Source organism: Oxyura jamaicensis, chromosome 1 (assembly GCF_011077185.1).
Source record: "Oxyura jamaicensis isolate SHBP4307 breed ruddy duck chromosome 1, BPBGC_Ojam_1.0, whole genome shotgun sequence".
Lineage (NCBI taxonomy): Eukaryota > Metazoa > Chordata > Aves > Anseriformes > Anatidae > Oxyura > Oxyura jamaicensis.
This window is the reverse complement of record NC_048893.1, coordinates 67,034,684-67,043,141: the sequence shown is the minus strand read 5'-3', so window position 1 is coordinate 67,043,141 and position 8,458 is coordinate 67,034,684.

Below are 8,458 nucleotides of genomic sequence, written 5' to 3'. Positions count from 1 at the left end.
AATAAAATAAAATAAAATAAAATAAAATAAAATAAAATAAAATAAAAAGAGGAGAGAAATGAGAAAGCCATGTTTCCAGTATATTAGTGCCATAGCAATGCTCACACCAGAACACCTTTCCAAAGACAAGAAGCTCTAGAAGAGGCCATGGCTGCAGGCTGCAGTCAGCACAGGTGACAGGAAGGAAGGCGGCAGTATGTAACCATGTTGCAGCAGCATGCAGGTAGCTAAAAATACTGAAAACCATCCCAAGAGGACTGACATCAAAAGGTGCTTCCATGTTCCCATGGGAGATAACACAGTAGGACAGATAACACCGTATTGCTCAAAAGATAGATCTAAATGGATGAGAACTCAAATAGATTTTGAAACAGTTGTGCAAGGCACACTTGTGCCAAAAGTGTACAAATGTTACAGATGTATATCTGAAAAGATTATAGATTCTACACTCACCTAGTAAAGCTATATTAAATGTTGGCTAGGGAGCTGGTAGTAATACAATACACAGGCATTAATGTAAGTGGAGGAAAGATAAAATTGGTTTTGTAGCAGTTGTCACTGGGGGAAAAATACATAACTGTTCTGTTGCAGACCTGAAAAAGACCTGATTCTGTTCTGCACATGTGCAGTATTACTATCAACATACACACACACATATATATTAGGTGTTTATAGCTAGTTCCTAAGGAAACTAGAGAAAAGAAAGATGTTCCAAGAATAATATGAGGAATTATCAGCCACTTTTACTGTGATTGCCAGGAATGAAAGAGTTAGCCGTAGAAGCAGAGCTTGGTTACACTGGTGATAGAGAGTAATCTGTGAATAAATGCATTTCCCAGGTCTTCACAGGATTAGAAAAAAAAAGGGGGGGGGGAGGGAGAAAACAAGATTGAGATAATTTGCCACTTCCTTTGTTGTCATAGTTCTTAATTGCTTTTCAGTATTGAGGCACTGTAGTTATGTCCAAGACAGGAAGGATTGGTTATGTACTTTTTTTTTAAAAAAGGCCCAATTACTTTTATAGGTATCAGAGCACTTGATATACATATTCTTTTGGAATACATGCTTCATTCAGCATGTCAGATATTTGCTAATTTATCCAAAGCCAAAATACTATTAGAAAAAAGTGGCACATTATATCTTTGGAAAATTTTAATGGAAAAGAATCAATGCTAACTATAGCCCCTGTATTTACTATCACATCCCTTAAACATATCTCCAGTCCTCTCTTCAGAACAAATTTGCCATACAGGGACCAGATTACCAACAAAGTATCTAGCTGGTTAAGTTGACAGAGAGCACAATGCTGAACAAAATGGATAGTCACATGTAGGTCAAACAAGACAACCTTGCCTTGCATGGAAGGAAACATGAACCTTTAGAATATATAAAGAGGAAATGAGAAATGTTTCAAACACTAATACATATAACTTTTAAGCAGGATCATAAGAATTACATAATGTTTTTAAAAGTTTATTTTTAACAGATTCTGTACCTACCAAAATGTGTGGGAAATCTGAAATGGAGGTAATGCATGGAATCTAACTTGCTCACCAAAAAGGTCCATGTGCTTCAGCACCCATAGAAAGCAGTGCATCTTTGTAACATTTAACAATGGTATTTGAGAAGAAAGAATAAACGCAGAAGAAAACCAGAAGCCTGTCACATATTTCAAGCATTTCAAACATACAAACAAACCCAACCCAGCATTATATCTCAGTGGAAATGAAAGTCTTAGCAATGACACAGACATTTGAACAGCTTGCTGAGTATTTGGTATGGTCTGTTTCTGTTGTAAAAATACTTCATTAAGGCTTTAGTGGCATGGCTGAATCCAAAATCATTAAACAAAATTTTACCCGGAATACAGATGCTGTTACTGCAACTTGGCAACTTTCTTTTTGAACTGAGCTTATCCCAGAGAAAGCAGTCTTAGGGACACAAGTTTTGTCAGCAGCCCCTGTTATGCAATAACACTACAGGAAAGAGTTTGGAATCAATAAAAAAATAATAACCAAAGAAAAAAACGATGCCTTTGCTGACCTTAAACAACAGCAATCCCAGCATCAGCCAGCTGACTTTAACCAGTTACAAGCACAGGGTTAAAGGGTCATCAGAATCTTGCGCAAAACTGGGTGGAGCTGAAGGAAGGAGCCTCTGCCAGGTTTGTTCTCATCTTGGCTACGAGCTCCCTATCACTGACAGAGTGCTTCTGTACGAATAGCGTATTTGTACAACTCCAGTGCTGAGAAAGTAAGTGCTTTCTGACATCCACAAGGGGTGCTGGCATAAACAAATGCAGGACAAAAATCCAGCAATCAGGTGGATGGCCTTGACCTCACAGACTGGCTCGTACTCTATCAGGCAGCTGCAAAATATATAACCTAAAGAGAAAAACCAGCCTCTTTTCCCACCCTGCAGTGGGAAAAATCCATCCACTTAATGGATTTCAGCAGTGAGTAGGCCACAAAGTTGTTTTTCTGGAATGGAAATGTTGCATTTATTTCCTTCACTAAATATACAGAACAGGCAATAATGCTAAGAGAACTTCATCCATAAAGAAATACAAATCAATATTGCAGTACATGATACTAGTGAAGTCATGATTTGTCTAAGAGCTCTTAATTTCCAGTATATTCCTTCATGGCCTTTGTGCTGCTGGCAGGAAGCTGCCAAGCAGTGATTTATCAGCAAAGAAAATAGATATTTGAAGCAAGGCTTCCATGTACATACTTAGTTACCAAAATAAATTGCCCAATTTTCAAGCTTGCCAAGAACCAGAAGCTCCCAGGAGCAAATGTATGATAGGGAAGAAACAAGTATGTAGCAGATCAAAGCAAAGGCAGACTAACCACAGTCCACTAAATTACAGAGGAAACCAAGCCTTTAGTGCCAATTAGAATAAATTTTTAGTTCTTTTCGCTTTTCAGCTCCAGGTCTCCAATCTGCGACCCACCAGCAAAGCTACTAACTTCAGAATTGCCTGTTGGTGACCAAATACAACGAACTGAAGACAGATTCACCTGATATTTTAGGACAGGTTTCTAAGGATGTGCCGCATAATTTACACTTCCAAACATCTTCTAATCCAGGATAATGTGATGAATTTAAAATTAGTATCCCCAGATATCCGACACAGAATAGTTTATGATTTCTTAAACTCATTGAGATCAACTTTCTGTGTAAGGGATTATAACATCTTCAAATCTATGCATTATCTCCAATGTGTCCTGCTTGATGCAAGCAAAAAATTAAAGGTCTTCTTCAGGAAGTGCCTGATACTGCCAGAGCTCCATGTTATTCCTTATAGCTCAAACTGTCCAGAACTGAAATCAGACAACTTTGAGCAGATGCTGCTGACTCTATCTTGGTATCACTCAGGTAGAAAAAAAATGTCCCCAAAACACCCCAGTAAATCAGGCTGTTACACATTACACATTCCAAATAAAGCTTCAAGCTCCTGTGGACTAAAAGCCTTTCATGTTTCATCAAGATATACATGGAAAAAAGTGACTAGTAAATTTAGGCCTGTTTGCTGCAAAAAAAGACTTTCAATATTGTCCCGGAAAATCAAGTTGAAACGACTGAGTGAAAATCCAGACAACAGAACCCAAATACTTCATTGTTGTTGCATATCACCAGTTACATTCATGGGCCCAGACTGCAGACACAGTGAGGACTACCCCTGCACGTTAGGTCAGTGAAGGCCAAGTCCCATTAGAGGCTATGGGTGCTATAAGAAGAGAAATAATCTCAGTAATATTTACCACATTAAAACCAAAAGGCAATTTAAACTCAGAAGAATAAACCTAGTGCTCTATGTTTATTCTGACATATTAGGAACAACAGCAGCAGCAAGTAACTGTTACCATTTTCAGCTACATCTGACCCTACAGTGCTTCAAAGCAGTGTTGGAAGCATGTGTGTGGCATTTTATGGAAGACTGTGTGCTAATCAAATATTGTCATGGAAGGTCATTCATAGGAAAATCACATCGTGAGTCATGTTTTGGCTAGAATAGCAAAAAATTCTGCTCATTATATCCTGTATTTGTTATCTTTTATGTGTTAAGTTTAGTTCCCCTCTTCCAATATATATTTTTTATTTTTATACAAATTTGTCTGATTTTTGGAAGATGAAAAGTTAAAGTTGTCCATGTCAGATGGGCCTACACTAACTTGCACCATACAGGCTAAATGCTATTCAATTCATATTACAGGGAAGTGGGTTAGACCTGTATATCTTGTAATACTGACTGTATCTGGCATGACTTGACTATATTTTTGGTTTAAATTAGTGGTGAGGGAGCATGTAAGGTTCCTCCAGTGGGAGATTTACTGTTGTTGGAGAATGACCTAGAATTTCTACATGTATATCTATTTCTTTATTACCATAATGTTATAATTTTGGGGTGGTTCTCTTTAAATTTGCATATCTGTATGTAGAGCTCAGGCAGTCTCACCCATCTGCCCTCACATCCCTTGCACACTTGTGTCAATGTAAGGATCTCAGCTCTTGCAAAAACATGACTCATATGGAAAAAAGTTTCCTTTGGGGAAGCTCCACTTTGTTAGGCCTTGTACAAGCCAGTCTGTTCTGACCTTTCCAGCTCAAATATTAGGACACCTTTGTTCAAAGACTTCAGCTCTCTAATTCTCTGCCAGCTACTTCTCTTGAAGGAAACTAGCCTTGTAGCTTCTCTAGGAAGTCTCAGCCACAACCTTCTACTTCTCTAATTCCTAGACTCACAACCTTTATTTTGTTTAGAGACTCTGAAGCCACCCTCTTTCATTAATTTCTACAGAGCTCAGATAGAAAAGCTTCTTAAAGCTTCTTGATGCCCAACTCCTTGTTCAAGTCCCAGTGACAGAGTGCATCAGAGCCCATCTGAAGACCCCTCTCCTTGCCCTGTTTTTATCACATTGAGATAAATCACATAATGACCATTCTCATATTGTCCAACAATTATTTGAATGTATCTTCTTAGAAGTATCATGTTATGAAGCAAAGGTCAAAGAGATTTGGGTTGTGCTGCACTGTAGAGCAAGGGGCTATCCTGTTATATGCTGATAGTAGGTCAAAACATTCCAGCTGATGGTTTTTGAACACATCAGCAAATTGAAACTTTATTCCTACACTCAGCAGCAGTGCCAGTGGTAATATTGTAATCAATTGTATTGAAGCCTCACAAGCAAAAAAAATAGTAAATCAAAGCAATAACAACAAAAAATACCTGTGGTAAAATCCTACACCAAAGATCTGTGTTTTACTAATGCTTTTACTATGTTTAAAAAAGTTTACTAAGTTTTTTGTTTAAAAAAGTTCACTGTGTTTAGTAAAAGTTTACTAACTTTTACTGTTTTACTATGCTTATCTGAATACTCAAGTTAAGCATATTAGCATTTTCACAACAGAGTTTTCAGCATGGAACTTACAGGCTGCCAGTGCATGTTCTCAAATCCATTCTGCACATTTTTCTTCCTAGAAATTTGTGCTGAACATGCAGACTCAATATTCCAACATACTTGGAAAAATACACAATGGAACAACCTATCTGAGAAGTCCTGGAATTACTGATTTATTTATTTTGATGGACAAGTTTTAAACATCCTCAAAAGTAAGAATCACCAATCTGTTTTGCTTTTTGTGCAGACCCATTATTTGTTGTCCAAATTTCTGTGAGCAAGAGTTGAATTATCTTGAAAAGAATCACATCCTAAGGTTCTTAAAGTTTTTTTTTTTTTTTTCCCAGTTTTATTTATTGGCAGCATTTTTCATTTTTGCATATTAACCTAGAGATGCTCAAATAAAACCATCATGAATTACTGAGGAATAATTTGAAAGACCACAAATAAAAAAAGATCAGGAAAAAAATCTAGCAGCCTTACACTATAGTATTTTGATATAATAAAGCAGCAGAGAAAGATCAGTCCAATTTCCCATTTCCTGTGCACATAACTCATAATGATATTTGCTTCTTAGCAATGTTGCTTTAAAGATATACCCTGTAGCATATCAACAACAAGTGTACTTGAAGAAATGAGGATCAGTTAAGAAATGATTCATGAGCATGAAGAAGGGCTGCATTTGTAACAAATATTCAGCCATCTCTGCACATTTTGTGTTCTCACCTCCTGCCTACCAAGTAGCTTCTCAGAGAGTCTGCAATATTCCCTGCGGAGTTGTGCTAGTCTGGTCTCCAACCACACCTTTTTATTTTTGTATTTCCACCAGATGACTAAGGCTTTGCTTTCCAAGTTAGACAAAATGTTTTGCTACATGATGACTACCCTTTTTTCTTGTTTCCTGCTCTAAAGCTTACAGGAGAAGGCCAATTCTTATTTTACTGTGAGAAATAACAGGTGAAGTCACTTGCAGACATATGAGGTAGTGTTGACCTCACTTTGCTACCTCACAGTGCAAGCATGAGGGTTTCTTGCCAAGGGGGCTTTAAAGTAAGAAAACCACCGTGGCTTATTTATCTCACTGTATTACACAGAGCAGTGGAGAACAAGCTTAAAGTGTTAATTAATTTCTTACTCATCAGCAAGTCCATAGAGCCTCTTGACCTTGTTGCACCCAGTTGTTGAAGATGTTGCACAACAGCGCTCATGCATGTATGTCACTCATGCACCTATCATGGAGGAGTCTCGACTCCCTGAGCATTTCCCCACTTATGTCAGTGCTGAATCTGAGGAGGAGGTGGTGAAAAAAAGATATATATATATATATATATTTGGTAACAGAACCAATGAGGGTAGGCCAGTCATAGACCAGGGTAGGAATTGTGGCTGTGACTTGCTGAGATCAGATCCTTGGAGTTTATAAACTCTGTGATACAGTAATACTTTATTTCAACAGCAGAAAGCACCCTCAAGTTATAAGCTAATTAGAGACATTAAGCATAATTTGCATGTTATGGGACATATTTTAGGGACAAGCTTCTTTGATCTTTAAAAAAAAAGCCGATAAATGGTTGTCCTTTACTGTATCTAAATCAGGTAACTTGAAGTTAATATGGACTGAGTTTCAGTATGCTAGAATTTACATAGAGATGATTAACATTTCAAAGGGAACAGAGCAAACATTAAATGTAGGCATGTTATGTGTTTATGACTGACAGGGAGGTTGTTTTATTGCTGTTCTAGGAGATGAGTCCTAGGTGGCTTCATAATCTTTCCAATAGAGTAGACAATATTCAGCTGGATTCAAGAATGCCCAAAAAAGGTTATAAAAAGCACTATGTGCTTGATATAAGTACTCAGGAGAGGGGGGGAGGGAGATGGATTTCACTGTCTAATGAAGACTATTTTCCTGAAATACAACCATGGATTTTTTTTTCAACTCTTCCCCTAGGTTAGTATAATCAGGTAATTCTAATCTGTATTCAGGACACTTGAGCCAGTAATAACTTAGGAACGAGAAAAAATATTCTGGTCTCTCTTCACCTTTGCAGAGTCTGGAAATTGACTGCAAAATGTGGGCCCAAATGCCTCATGTTATACCTGGGAACAAGTTACAATCAATCCTCTGCTTTAGAGCCCATGTTTACGTGAGTGAGATCATTAAAGCCCATAAATAACACGGCAGACTGCTTGTGATTCTCTGAAGCAAAAGTTAAAGTGAAGGGGGTATATGGCACACAACTCTCCTCACCAGCTGCATTTAAGAGGGGGGAAATTCTCCCTTATCTATTCAGTTTTCTGAACTGTTTCTACACTGAGTTTTGCCTCTTCCTTGGACAGTGCACTGATATTTCTCTTTTCTGTTTCTGTACACCTCCTTATATCTTATAAACACCATCGGCAGTCTGGGGTCCTCAATCTTGGCTTCCTAAGCTATTTTCCCATTAATGATTTATTTTACAACTATGCAGCCAGTCTACCTGCTTTTGATGTCATTAGCTGCAACTACCTCCATGGTATGCACAAGACTTTTCATACATGAGCCAGTTGCTGCACTAACATGGAAACTGTGTTGTGCTAGGTATACAAGTGCATTGGGGTAAATACGGCCTCTTTTGTGGAAAACCCACCCCTTGCTGTCAGTCGTTGCTACTCACATTTCATACTCACATGCAGAGAGCCGTGTGAGACAGTGCAAAATTATACCAGCATCCTTTCTTATGCAGGTTTACTTACTCCAAAGTAGATTTAATAGATTCCTTGTGTGTTAAGAAAGGCCCTGTGTGTAAGCATGTCAGGGAGATGTGTAGACATGCTAGAAAAAAACAGAGGGAAATGAAAGATTATAGTAGATAATGCAAGCAAAGCAAAATCCACTCAGAATATGTATATATTTTTGAAAACACTGCATTATCTATTCAGCATCTGAATCCCAATGTCACTTACAAGTGCTTTCTAAGATTATTATGGTTGAGAAAGACCATTTCTCATTACATTGCGCCAGTAACCTTCTGTTTTGTTTTTATTTTTGTACATGGACAACAAGTCCTTTA